Below are 13,544 nucleotides of genomic sequence, written 5' to 3'. Positions count from 1 at the left end.
TGCTGAGGAGTGGCTGGGTGTTAGCGTCCTAGACTCTAGCCCCCTGGTTACACCAGCAGCATGCTAGCAGCATGCTGTGCTTGCACGTCCAAAGGAGAAGTTCTGTTAAGAGAGATGGAAGAGGCACAAGGAGTCTTGAAGACACGTGTACGCTCGCTATTTCTCCCAACTGAGAAGCAACCAACCGAGTTTAAGGGAAGAGTTCCCATACAGATACCAAAAGCCTGCTACGTTGACCTACGTACGCTTCCACCTCTGCGACAGTAGATGGTGTCCGTGTGTATCATGCCTTTGAATACAACATACAGCCTTTGAAAAGCCTACTTAGAGGCTTCACAGCACACAAAGTCTGTTCTCCTGGCTCAGGAAACTATAAACAATATTTTATCCCAAGTGCTTAAGAAAAAGGCGGGATAACATGTTTAAAGTCACAGGACACACAGAATTGTTCTCTTTCCCACATTTTCCAATATACTCTCAGCATAACATTAAAGCCCTATCAAAGTTAAGCTTCTTTCCCATAACTGCAATAAAAGAAACTTTGAACCTTCAACCCAAATGTGGCAAGATATGTATAAGCAGCAGGTTCTTCTATCTAAAGAAAAGGAATAACCATTGTAATTAGACCAGCAGGCCACTGTGCATTATGACACTCCACTGCTTATTTTGATTCTAGATCACTGTCTGTAGAAGAGGCATGTGCCTCTTCAAGTTGGGTACGAAGAAGCCTTTAAAAATTACAGATCCTTGAAATTACAAGCGCACCATGAGAACCAGAGGCTACCCCCAGAAAGGGAGGAGGGGAAGGGGAATGAAGACACGCACCCCAATTACTTAACGTAGGAGCTCTTTTAAAGGGAGTCCCGCACCACTTCCTGAGCACAGCATCAGGATCAGCACCTCTACAGATCAGAGAGGAGTCACAGCAGAAGTGGTCTCAGGACGGCACACTGCTCAAGTGGGGTCAGCTCCGAGGCTGGGCCAGGTTACTCAAAGCCATGATATAAGCATAGTCTCCTAAAAACTGGTCAAAGGATAACAAATAAAGGGAAAAGAATGACAGCAAATGCCAGCAAGACAGCTCTCCTCACTACCAGCAGGTGCTGGAACTGCTTTGCTGTACGGGCACAGGCATCACCACTTGGAGAACACCTGCATTTGGCTCCAGCATTCCACCCAGGAGTCACGGGGGTAAAGTGGAAATAAGACACAGGAAGCTGAGGACAACAGAGCGCATTCTGTGCAACAGTGAGAAGACCAGTGAATAGGTAACACAACCCTTCTAGAAAGGGGAAATTTAAATGCTGCCAGGAAAACCAGCAACAAATGAAGATGTCTCCTGCTTCAACTAAAAAGAAAGTCTACATTACTTTCCAGTAGGCAAAACCAATCCAGCCTCTGGAAAGCCAGGCCAATCCCAGCGTAACAGAAGGGTGGTCGAATAGGGCATCCAGAGCGATATTCCTCTGGGGCAGTCCTATAACTCCCTCTACTCCCACCTACAGAAGGTTAGCCACACAACTTATTCCTGTGAGGAGACAGATCACCAGTGCACGTCGACCAACAGAACAGGTCCTCTTGTAAGAAAGGACACCATCTAGAGCTCCAGTGAAATAACCAACAGGATTGTAATGGAAAAAAGTCTAATGAGAGGCATTTCTATGCAGATACACATTAGTGAGAACTGGAAAATAAAAAAATATCTCTGGCTGTGCTTCAGTTTACCTCATATTAACAAACTCCGGTAGCAGCAAAGAAGAACTCAAGAGCTTAATGCAGTCAAGTGAGTTCTGTACCCTTTTACCATTCTTTAAAATGCACTCAGTCATCTTGGAGTACATTAACACTCTTTGTATTGTAGCCAGAGCCACAGAACACTGAAGGAAAACAGGAATTCCCCAGCAGATCAAAAGAAAAGAGTCAGGAAGTAATTATACAGATAAAGTATGCCCTGAAGTGAAAGCTTGACAACAGCCATATTATAGTACTTCATAATTGCCAGCAATATCTAAATAACTGAATCCCTCCAGTATGTACTTCTGCAGTTAAAACACCAGTAGTTCCCTAGAACAGCTTTAGACAAAAGGATCAGTTACTGTCTGCTCAATGCGGGTGTGCTGCACTCAGGAGAACACTACAGCTGTGGCATTCCAGAAGACGGCACGGTTAAACCGTCTCTTAAGATCTGATGTTCATTTCTAGTGTTTTACAAACTATGGCAGAGCAGATGGCAACAACTAATTTAAAGGCTACATCCAAAGTAAGCTCTTACCCCCCATTCCTTACTAGAACAGGAATTTAGCTCTTTTGCTTCCACACTGTCAGCACACCACTGTTTATTTTCTCTAACATTTCTCAAACAATCTCACATTTAGATTCCTCAAATGCTTTTGCAGTAACTTAAACTCTGCATAAGTTCACTACAAATGCTGCTTTTTGCAAGTATTTTGATTTCAGCCAAGAAATTCCATGCTACCATTTTCTTCTCTTTTCTCAGTTAAAAGTTAGTTGCATGCAAAAAGAATGTTTTAAGCTGTTGTTGGGATGAAGTTAGGAATGGCAGCAGTTACATCTCATTGAAGATATTTCAGACGCTGAACTGCTCATTGTTTCTGTCCAGATTCAGAGGTGTGCTAACAAAATACCCCTTTCCTTGCCTGGGGATAGGGAAGGAGGAAAACCACCCCCCTCCTGTTTACAGAGTCCACGGAATCTTGCCAGCAGCGTTTAACGAGGGTCTTCGTTAAGCAGCACTGGAAGAGCACACCACACTGGTGTGGGTACAGACATTAAACTGCGCAGGAGTGTGCTCTGAGCAGGAAACACAGAAACGTGTGGGAGCAGTGAATGAGTTACAGTGCTGGAGCTGGTGAGGAAAACCACCTTTGGTTAGAGTTGGTACACAGTACTAACCCTGAGCATATCCTGGCACTACAGCGTGTGATCAACGTCCTAAGTAGTCTCTGATCCAAAGTGATTCTGTTTCAGGCTCCGTTACCATTTTAGTGGATTGAAGTAAATTACTTTTAATTCGTGTTTTAATAAACACAACCTCTTTCTAGTTCTGTATTGGGATTTTGATGAAAGGAAATTAAGCGGCAACGCTTATCTTTCGTATGTCTGCACGCTAACTGGACTGCAAAATGACATCAGCATTCTACAAAGGAGACACTGTCTATGCAAAAGGCATTCTCGCTTCTGTATGGGAAGATGATGCAGAGCATTTTAATTGTGGCTCTGTACCAAGAGAATGTGCAGTGTTCTGCATCAGTAACTTAGCCCCACAAGACAGCCTAAAATCCTTTTCCTTCTCTTCCCACTTTTACTCCACATTTTCTTACAAGTGATTGCAGGGTGGGCCAGAAAAAGGTAAGAGACCACATCCTTGCATTCTGATAGTCAGTCAAGGTTTTGTTGTTTGGGTTCCCCCCCAAAAAAAAATCTTAATGTTTAAGAAAATTCAGTTTTGGGGAAGAACCAAATGATACTTCGACTTTCATCTCCAATTGAGTGTACAGTTATGTCCGGACACATAACTGACCCTCTCACAGCAAAAATACTTTAAAGAATTGAAAAGCAAATCCTCTAATGTTGGCCAGCTGGTTTCTATGAGACTGCTTCCATGCCACAACAGCCCTCCTACAAATTTTCCTGTACTAGACCAGCAATAAAACCAGCAAGATTATGAGTAAATTAAATCCCATCCCTAGTTACAGCAGTTTGGCAAGGGTATTTCAATTAAGGACAGCCCAAGACTGACTTCAGGGACATTTCAAGGTCATCTTAGGACTACTCCAGCATTCTTGCATCATGCAAATCTTTCAAGAACATATCAGGACCTATGCGCAAGACATTAAAGTGCATCTAGGCTTAGCGACAGCTTCAGAGCAAGTGCACTGGTAGCAACTTCAATACTTGTAAAGGTATTTAAAGCTTCCAGTATTAGTCAGTACGTGCTACGCACTTCTAAAACACACCAGTACTGCTTTCCAACAATACAACATACATGCAATGGAGAGCAGAGGGCACTGGCATCTGCAGCAATAATATAATCGCTCTGACAAGCTCAAAACCAAAGCACACACAAAACAAGCCCCCAAAAACCAAATCACCACATACCTGTGTGAAGCTGAACTTTACCAATGACTCCCTCCACCAGGCCCAGACAAATGGGATTCCAAGCCAGAAGAAGATCAGTGGCTGCAAAAAAAGAACAAAGCTCTTGGTTTTTTAAAAGCAAACTCAACAGGACGATTAATCCAGTGACAGTCATTCTCTCCACTTTCCCCACCTTAGAGGGCAGAAAATACGCCAGGATCCCTGCAGCAAGATACATATGCTGTTCAGTTTTTGCTCATTACCAAGAGGCCATGACCAAACTACTGTATCTCCAATTTAAAGCCCTACCCCAGGTATTTCAGACAAAAAGTCCATAATTGTTTTGGGCTCTGAAAATTCAGTTTAATGGAGGCTTAGTTCTAATACCCATTAGAATCTGTAACTTTACATGGCTACAGTGAAACTGAACACAGAGCATCAAGCTAACAAAGCACCTTCAAAAACCTAGGAGATGCCAGCTGTCAGCCCCACTCTCTCCTATACCTGCCCACCGACTGTTTCACATCCTCCTTCGGTGTCCACACACACACGCACACTTTCTCTTTTGTTGAAAGTCGCAACAACTACATAGAATTCCAGAAGTGACACAAAGTTAAGATTTAGGTTTCTAGTTCTCCTGCTGTTCAGAAATTCCAGTGAACCACATAGGAAGTAGAAGATAAACCAGGAAGGCCACAGAACGAGCTTTCCAATCTGCGAAGGGTACTCCTCTCATCACGCGCTCAAGCTGTCGCTTGATGCACATCAGCGGGATAGTACAAACATGAGGAGTACCCGGTGGTCACACACGCACGCTGTAGATACTCAGCAAGTTTCTAATAGTGTACAAGAGTTCAAGACTGTGAGAAAGAATAAATTTTGTAAGACAAATCTAGAAAACAAACCCTTAAAAGCAATCAGCATCTGTGTAGCAGAGAACAGCTTGGAAAAGCAAAAGGAGAAGAGAAGGTGTGTCAGACAGCCCCTTTACACAGTTTGGTCCAAGATGGAACGCAGAGCTTTGCAAGAAACCAGCAGGCAGCAGGAGTTTTGGAAGTCTGCAATAAACAATGGATAGTGAGCTTTTTCAGCAGTGACAGTGGGAGTAGCGGACTGGCTGCAGCCGAGCGGACTCTCCCCCATGATGAGCTCAATCACTGGCCTTGTGATCAGAGGCCAAGGGGTGGGAAAAGGAAACAAGGTATCACAACAGTGAGTTTTCCTACATTCTCGAACCTCTTATCAAGGAAGAGGAGTAAAGATGAAGTCAAACAACCACCAAATAGGGACCCCAGCAGTGACATCGGGCATTGGAAGGTGGAGTTTGGGGCGTCCACACACATGTACTGGCCACACGTTGTGCGAGGGGCGGCTTTAACCTCTGCTCTAAAGGTAGCAAGTGCTGTTTGGGTACAGAGACGAGGCAGCTGCGCAGAACAACGAGGACCACGTTGCCTCTGTGGGGCTACCCACAAGGGTCCAGTTACTAGCGACACCTCACCTCTAAAACAACCCATGCTGGGGACACTGCGGATTCAGATATCGATCACCAACCTAGGGTCAGTATGTATAAGAACCAAGGTAACTTTTCCTTTCCCTTTCTCCCCTTAATCCATCATGATGAATTGTACTTGGACAGGAGGGAATGCTTATTCTGCCCTTGAATGCCCACAGGGTGTATCACTAGCTGTCTTAATCATAGTAGCAGTCGTTTTAGCTGTAATACTTTGGAAGCCTAAATTCTAACAGTCTGTGTTTTATGTGACTCCACGTTTAGTCTGCTTTTAGACAAAATAAACCCTGTTATACTTGTGTGTCTGTTGGTGTGCATGTCTATGAATTTATCCACTCCGGGATCCTTTGGACCTTACTGGAACAGAAGGTTTTTCTATACCAAGAAGGACAAGAAGCTGGTTATTATCTACCAAAATTCACTTGTTCCAAGGCGGAAGAGTTTCTCCAGTTTCAACACCCAGAAAATTTAAATATCTTGATTCCCAGTGTAATTAGATGAACAACTGAAAGAACAAACTCATACAGTATCTTAAGATACAGAAGGGTACAAACCATCCACCTACGCACACTTTATTTACAAGACCTTAATTCCTTCGTAGAAGCCCGAGATCTGCAGGTCACAACTGATACCTGTACAATATCCAATAGTCTGATACTCTTTACGTGCTTGTTTTCAAACACCGTATCCTCCCTGAAACGCTTGTAATTCACTATTCCAAGAACACACATTTACTCGTAGCTTTCAGCATAACACTCAGCAGTAAACCAGACTCAGCCACTTCCATCATTAACTACAAGCACTCACACAAGATGCCAGGGGAACGGTTTAAGCCAGGACAGATCTAAACTGGACCCATTTAAAAGGGGCACATCCCACATGCTCATACACAGCCAAGCAAGAACTAAGAGCACACGGTAGCAGAATTTAAAGCTATGTGCAGGAGGCAGTACAGAGCTACACCTGGTGCTGTGCCAGGCTGTGCCCGCTCACGAACCAGGTCTGCAGAGAAGTCCTGGCTCTTCTCGTGAAGAGCACTATAAGAGTGCTGCAGGCAGTTACCTCGCTGTACAGAGCCTAGTAGGAATCATGCCACAAGTCAATTAAATTCTGCAAGAGACTAATACAGATGGGTGAGCACCAGGAAATAAGTGACAGGGGCTATGACAGCAGGAGCAGTTCGACCTTGCTGAAGTAACTAAACTCTTCCAATATCCATGTGCCAAAGACTCGTGCTCATACAATACAAGCTCTAGGACAGCCTGAGCTCAGAGCTTCAGCCCAAATAACATGCAAGAGCACCTGTATGCTGAGTGGAAAATCTGTACTATTGAACACAGGAAAGAGGAACACAGGCAGCTTTCCTCACCCCGAGATCTTCCACCTCCTTTCCACACAATCCAGGCATCAAGCTTTGTCTTCACCACTGGGAATTTTTCTAGAGCTGCACTGGCTCAGACTTCATCTATTTCTTGCTATCTCTGGGATGAATTTCTGCATTCACATTCCACTGTGGAGCTAGAAACCCGCTAGATACATCAAGCGGCCAAAACCAGCCAGGCACAGGAGGCATTTAAAGAACTGGACCACTGAAGGTTTACCATAGCTCCCATAAACCTAGTAATGTAGAATATCCTCCGAGTCTTTTTAAACCACTGATGTCCCACTATAACAAGAGGTATTAGTAGGAAAGCTCTGACAGTAACCAAGGTTTTTGTTCCAGTAGCTCAAGAGATCAAGAAATGAGAAGACAAGATTGTTTTGATTACAGGAATAAGGAAACAATAGTTTATACTTGTCCTCAAAAGGACGTGAGGAAAGTGGTGTCAGGGGCTGTAGGACAAGCGGGTCATATGTAGCTGTTCTATTCGTTTGGAGGGTCACTCTGCCATATGCAGCCCTACACATAAGCATACAGGATGTCCAAGACTTCTCCAGGAGTACTTCTCCCTAGCAGTACAGAGGCACAACGGGAACTGGCTGTAAACTCTGACTCCTGTGCTCACTTAAGTATGGAGAGTTCTGGAAAAAAGGAATGCATGTGGAGTTAAAGGCACATCACCCTTTCAGAGGTAAAGCCAGCAAATACAGACCTACCGGCAGGGCAGCACTGGCTCTCGAGGCAAGGGTGACTACCCCACTACTAACAGTGAAGGCTGAGTGTTTCAAGAACATTTTGTGTGGGAAGGCAGGGCATAGGAAAAACACTACACATATTTAGCAACATCTGAGGAGATTAACATGGTGTTTTCAGTGTCCAAGAAAAACTAGATGCAAAGAACTCTTACAGGAGAAATGTCTGGAGGCTGTGAAAAAAAAAATACCAATTGTGGAATCCCATTGACTTTCTCTGGTTTTATTTACACTATTTCCAAAGAGCTTTCTCAGGGAAGTACTTGCAGCAGCATAGAAGCAAGCAAGTCGTTTTAACTCACTAAACCAGATCCGGTTCTCACCTTCCAGTTAGAACTTTGTTACCAGTTACAGCTCAATTTCCTGTGTGACATCCATACCTCAACCCAGAGCCAACACCCAGCCGTGCTGAATGAGTACCGCTGCAGTGGATACCCATACGAATCTCTTGCTCTTGAAGAGTTCACTCTGGAACTGTAAGATGGGTGAACCAAATTAAAGGGTTAACTATTGTTAGCCCCCCCCCCACCCCCGACGGGCTTTCCTGCGGACTGCAGTCCAATGCGTTCTGGAAAAAGCTGTCTCCAGCTTTTGTCTAATTGCATGAAATCACTCAAGACGTCTCCTTGCAGTCATTAGTCTGGCAACTCTGGCAGCAGCTATCTTCAGCCACCACCCTGTATCTCTGAACATCATCACCGCTGCATCTTCGCTTAGGTCACAATTTCCCATACACAGAGACCGAAGACAGTTATCTGCAAGCCTGCAGGAGGTGAGTCTTCAACTCTAAAATGCATCAGAATTTCAGAGGCAGCAGAGGTTGGTAAACAGTGATGAATGCCACAGAAGATATTGACATCTTCTTAAAGCCAAGCAGAAGTAACCACAGAAAACAAAACTGACAATCCTCAGTTAAAAGCTTTCGGATAGCACACATTAGAGGTGTGGCCATACTTCTGAGTGCCCAAACAGTTCGTGTTCTTCAAAGCAGGAAGCCATGTACAGAAAGAGTCACTATGAGCAGCGAGCTGAGCCCCGTGGAAGATCTTCCCTGACGCACGGAGTTCTCTGGTGTCCTCCCTAAGTTTTAATTTGAGAGAATTGCCAAGGTTTGATAGGCCTTAGCACATGCCCTTAATACTCTGAGGTATGTATGTACTTGCTTACCAAGCTTCCATTCCAAAGTACAAAATTGCCGATTTTTTCCCTTATCCCGCTAACCAAAGTCAAGCTATTGAAATACTGCCTCTTTTTGCAGATTCCCCTTGGAGATCAACCATCACTGATACATTTACCATTCACAGTGATTGTATCAGCATTGCGGCTGCTGCACAATAGAACTTCTGTCACAAACTCAGCACAAAACCAGCTTTGATGTGATTACTTTCACCACATCCCCACTCCCAGAGCTTACCAGCAGTGATGCAGAGCCGTGCAGTGCCAGAGAAGAGTTTAATTCGTGTTTACACTGACCCTGAAAAAGCTGATACAAAAGCAACCTGGAAGAACATCAAGACCCAAAACTGCTTTCTAGGTCTTTCTCCAGTTGTCTACCACCAGCAGAGCTGAATTCCAGGCCAAGCACAAATTCTGATAAGAAAACAAACCGCTGCTTTAGGATAAGCTGCTTGCTCCACGCTGAATGACTCCAGGCAAGTGTGCCAGGTTTAAGGCAGTGGGAGGTCAGCTTCCTTAGGAGAGAAGGCAGGAGGAAAGATTGATTTTGTCTGCAGTCACTTGAATCCAGCCTTCACTACTGAGCTGCTGTCTGGTTCAACCCACCAACCTTGCTACAACTGAGGGATTATACTCTCCTGGCCTTCCTCAGACCCTGTGGGCTTTCAGGAACGGACCTTGGCTAGAAAGTGTTTCCTATCAGTGTACGCAGTACAAAACCAAACAAAACCTCGCTGAACTTCAAGTTCAGTTTATGTGTCAGTGTATAAACAGACATAAATGCACGTCATTTCTCAAAAATTCTTTCCATAGCCTGGCAGAGCAATTCTCACACTCCTCCACATTCAACACGAGCACTACCCATTTATTTATCTAAAGTGAAAGCTCAGTAACCCACTGTAAATAGCCAGAGTAAATCTTTCAGCTCTCCTAACGGGACTTTTGACAAGCAAAGTGTTAACTTTTAGGAAAAGCTTTCAAAGCTATTTTCAAATAGATTTGAGGGGTTTTTTCCTTTAAATTGTGTCTGCTTTAGACCAAAGACAACTACAAGACTTTATCATTTCCACTATTTGACCCTTATGACCTCTTGTGACTTTCCAAAGGAAAGCGGGCTTCCAAGTTCCAGATCATCTTTGAACAGTGTTCTGAAATAATCTCTTAATCCTGGCTATTATGAACTAACCAGGGAGTACCAACTTGAAATTCCTCCTGTAGGCAATGAAGTACTACTTAGCCAAACAAACTTGAGCTAATTGAGTTTTATTTTCAGCACAGATTTCTAAACTTGTATTTAAGCTGCTATAATTGGAGAAAGATGGAGGAGTATTAAGACATTTAGTACTACAAACTCTTAATGAAGTCATGAAGCCTTAACTTCATTTACTTGCATATGCTCCCCCAAACTTTAAACAAGTTATCCCTTCAGCTAATCACTTGTTTTAATTATCTTTAACTTGTCATTTATACAGCTCGCACCATCTACGTGTTACAGCCTTGAGAGCCCTCAATGACTTCGAATTTAGATGCTGTGCTCTGTAAGTAAGAAATGAAATCACCACTAGTTTCCCAACCTGACACACACACCCACACACACCCCGCAAACTAGCTGAACAGCACCAGGCAGGTCCAATTCCAGCTGCACAGGGGCAGATCTAAGGCGGGGAGGATGGGAGCACACAGCGCAAGCTGCAAAAGCAGGAGGCAAGTCCCAGAGAGTTGTCCCTATAAAGCCAATCCCTCCTGCTCATCGCAGGGAAGACACTGCTCTCTATTCTGCTGCAGTTACGAACTCCCAAGGCATGAGCATTGCTCAGGGAACTTCAAACCATACGGAAAGCGTTCAGCTGTCTGCAGAGTGTCCAGGATGACATGGAACTGAACAAGGAGCTCCTGTACCAGAAACGGTAACAACAAACTCTGTTACCGGTTGTTGTGACCAAGAGAAACGTCTTCCCTTCAAACATCATTTGACTCTCTAGATCGGAGGTGTCCAAACTTTATCACATAGCACATATCACATGTGATATAGCACATATCACATATTTTTTTACATCAGTAAAAAAAATATTTTAGTGTGCACCCCAAATATATGGACATTTATAAACTATACCACATTCTACTGAACTAATATTACACACATTACAGCACACAAAACCGTAAGTTTGAGATGGATAAAATAAACACCATTTTAAAACTATTTTTATTAACAGTACAAATATTTTCTTCCTGCACCCTGGTGGACTGCGTTGTGCATCCCTGAGGTGCATGCAGACCAAGACCACTGCTGTGGGTAGCTAAACATGTGCAACAAGCCAGCAGATGCATTTCAACCGCCTGAGCGCAGAACCACGTCCTCACCCTTCCACAGGCCTGTGAACACCATTCGACAAGCGACCAGCAGTGACCCTCAAAATGTCACTAGGCACTAAGCCAGCGGAGCTCAGTGGAGTGGGGGTTTTTTACTTTAGAATTTACTTTTATTTTTCTACACAGCTGAACTCTGCTACTAAATACACGCTTCTCAGAAGGGATACAGGTAAGGAAATAATAGATTTTATCCTTCCAAAGCAACAGCACTGTACTAATTAACATCACTACAGACCACCACACATTCCCACTCTCAGCTGGTATTTCAACAAAGCTCAAGTCATTTGCACGTGTACCCTTAAAGCTAGGAAAGCAGTAGGTTGTCTGCATTTTTTTTTAATCCTATTCTCTTTGTATAAGGGAAATTATCTGAAAGGCAGGAGAAAGACTTTATTCAAACCTTCTCACAAAACTGACAGTTTAAACACTGTGTTCACTCGTTCTGGAGACACTGATTTAAAGAGTTTGTTCAACAGTTACAGCTATACTCAAAAGAGAATGCACGAAAGCTATCCCACCCCCAAAAGATTTAAATATAATCATTAACTGCACTGAAGGATTTCACAACTATGAAAAAGGGTTTGTTTTATTTATCACTGAACTGGCCTATGTTAATTGTTCTCACAATCCAGAGGGAAACAGTGGCAGAGCTGGTGAGCCAAGCCTGAGCCAGGTAAGGCTTCCCCTCACTGCCACCACGTCTCACTCCATAATAATCCTCCTCTCTGAGCGCCCAACTAATTAAACTCAAAGCAGAAGAAAAAAGTTACGGATTGGGAACAACCATTTCAAACACTAAATAAGGGAGCTGTACTCAAAAACTTGGCACACGTGCTTCAGGAACAGAAAGCTAATTAAGGGTTTCATGCCACCCTCACCACATCTCCCCCCCTTTTTTTCTTTTAAATTGTTAGGGACAAATGGACTTTTTAATCAAATGACGATCAGTAATACATCATTTAAAGAGTACTGGAAGACATTTCATATAGGCAAAAAACTTTAGGATCAGCCATATGTCGGAAAGGTGTTGTTCTACCTAAACTGAGAAACAGACAAGAAGAAAACCTGAAAACCAACAATTAATGACAGACCAGCACTTCTGCCATTCACATTTTGCAACCACCTCTCGGGCACAGTCATGTACTTCCAAATTTGGCTCAGAATTGGCTGCATCATGTTTTGCATGATGCTGGCATCTCCGGTGGTTTCCTCCAGCACCTCAGAAGGAGGTGCCTGTATCCCCTGTGGTTACCACAGATAAAGACTCACCACGCTGCTCAAACCAGCGCACAAGGGTTCCAGCTCCCGCTATGCTCCAGCAGTTTGTTTTCAGCTTTTCAAAGACAGAAAGCACACTGCTTCAGGGCTTCTATCCACCTAGCAGTTCTCCCTTAAAAGGAAGCTCATGGGGAAGTCCTTTCATTTCAGTTCAGCTTTTCAGGAAAAAATCCTCTCCCAGTTTTGACTGGTTTTGACGGGGTCAGGAATTAGAAGCATTTGGAACCAGAACACTAAACTGACTGCTCAGTATTAACACAGCTGTTGCTAAAGCAGAGCTTTCCTAAAAAAGGGGTTTGCACTATTTCCAAATGTCTCCTCTAGAAATCCACCCAACAATTTCTCCTCTCCGCAACACCTGTTCCTGTGACCTTGTCTCCGGTGAGGAGACGTGACAGGGAACACGGTGACTTTGCCCATCAGGGTCCCCTTAGGATGCGACCAGCTGACAGCGGAGATGACCACCAGCAGGAAGCGTTAACTCCACAGACAGGAGCTGGAGCACCTCACAAGGTCTAAGGAGATGGAGGGAGAGCCCAGACCTGAACTCACCCGCCAGCATAGCCCTGCTCAGCCACCTCTGTCTTCATACTCCACCTCACAAGAGTTATTTCCTGGTGAAGACTTTGCAAAAGGTACTTGCAAGAGTTAATGAGATGGCTAAACCACAACCAAGAATAAACTGGGAAAAGTGTTTGTTGTTACTGTTGTTGTTTGTTTAAACAAAGAGCAGAGTTAGACCACCCCAGCTCAAGTTAGATCACCACAGCAGGACAGGGGGGTTCCAGGAAACACAGACTTGCTTGCACATGAAAAATTCCCAGTTAGAATACCAACATGCCTTCCTGTAACGAACCCAGAACACTCCATGAACAGAACTACTTCTTCAAATCATGTTTATAGCAAGTTTAACACTTCACGAGACGCAGATTTTGAGTTACTAAATTCGTACCTTATGCTTTAAAAGCCTCTCTAC

The 13,544-nt window shown here is 43.9% G+C and overlaps 1 protein-coding gene across 1 annotated transcript in view; it reads right to left on the bottom strand.

Annotated features, from left to right (window-relative positions):
* The window catches only part of INPP5F (inositol polyphosphate-5-phosphatase F), a 25,669-nt gene extending 21,475 nt beyond the window's left edge, over positions 1–4,194 (bottom strand). Inside the window, exon 1 of the mRNA XM_010144959.1 lies at positions 4,120–4,194. The gene's annotated coding sequence lies outside the window, so the exon portion shown is untranslated. The remainder of the gene's footprint in view (positions 1–4,119) is intronic.
* Between the last annotated feature and the right edge of the window lie 9,350 nt (positions 4,195–13,544).

This window comes from Buceros rhinoceros, unplaced genomic scaffold (assembly GCF_000710305.1).
Source record: "Buceros rhinoceros silvestris isolate BGI_N320 unplaced genomic scaffold, ASM71030v1 scaffold11361, whole genome shotgun sequence".
NCBI classification, from domain to species: Eukaryota; Metazoa; Chordata; class Aves; order Bucerotiformes; family Bucerotidae; genus Buceros; species Buceros rhinoceros.
Note: the sequence above shows the minus strand (reverse complement) of the source record. Positions and strands in the feature narration are given on the sequence as shown.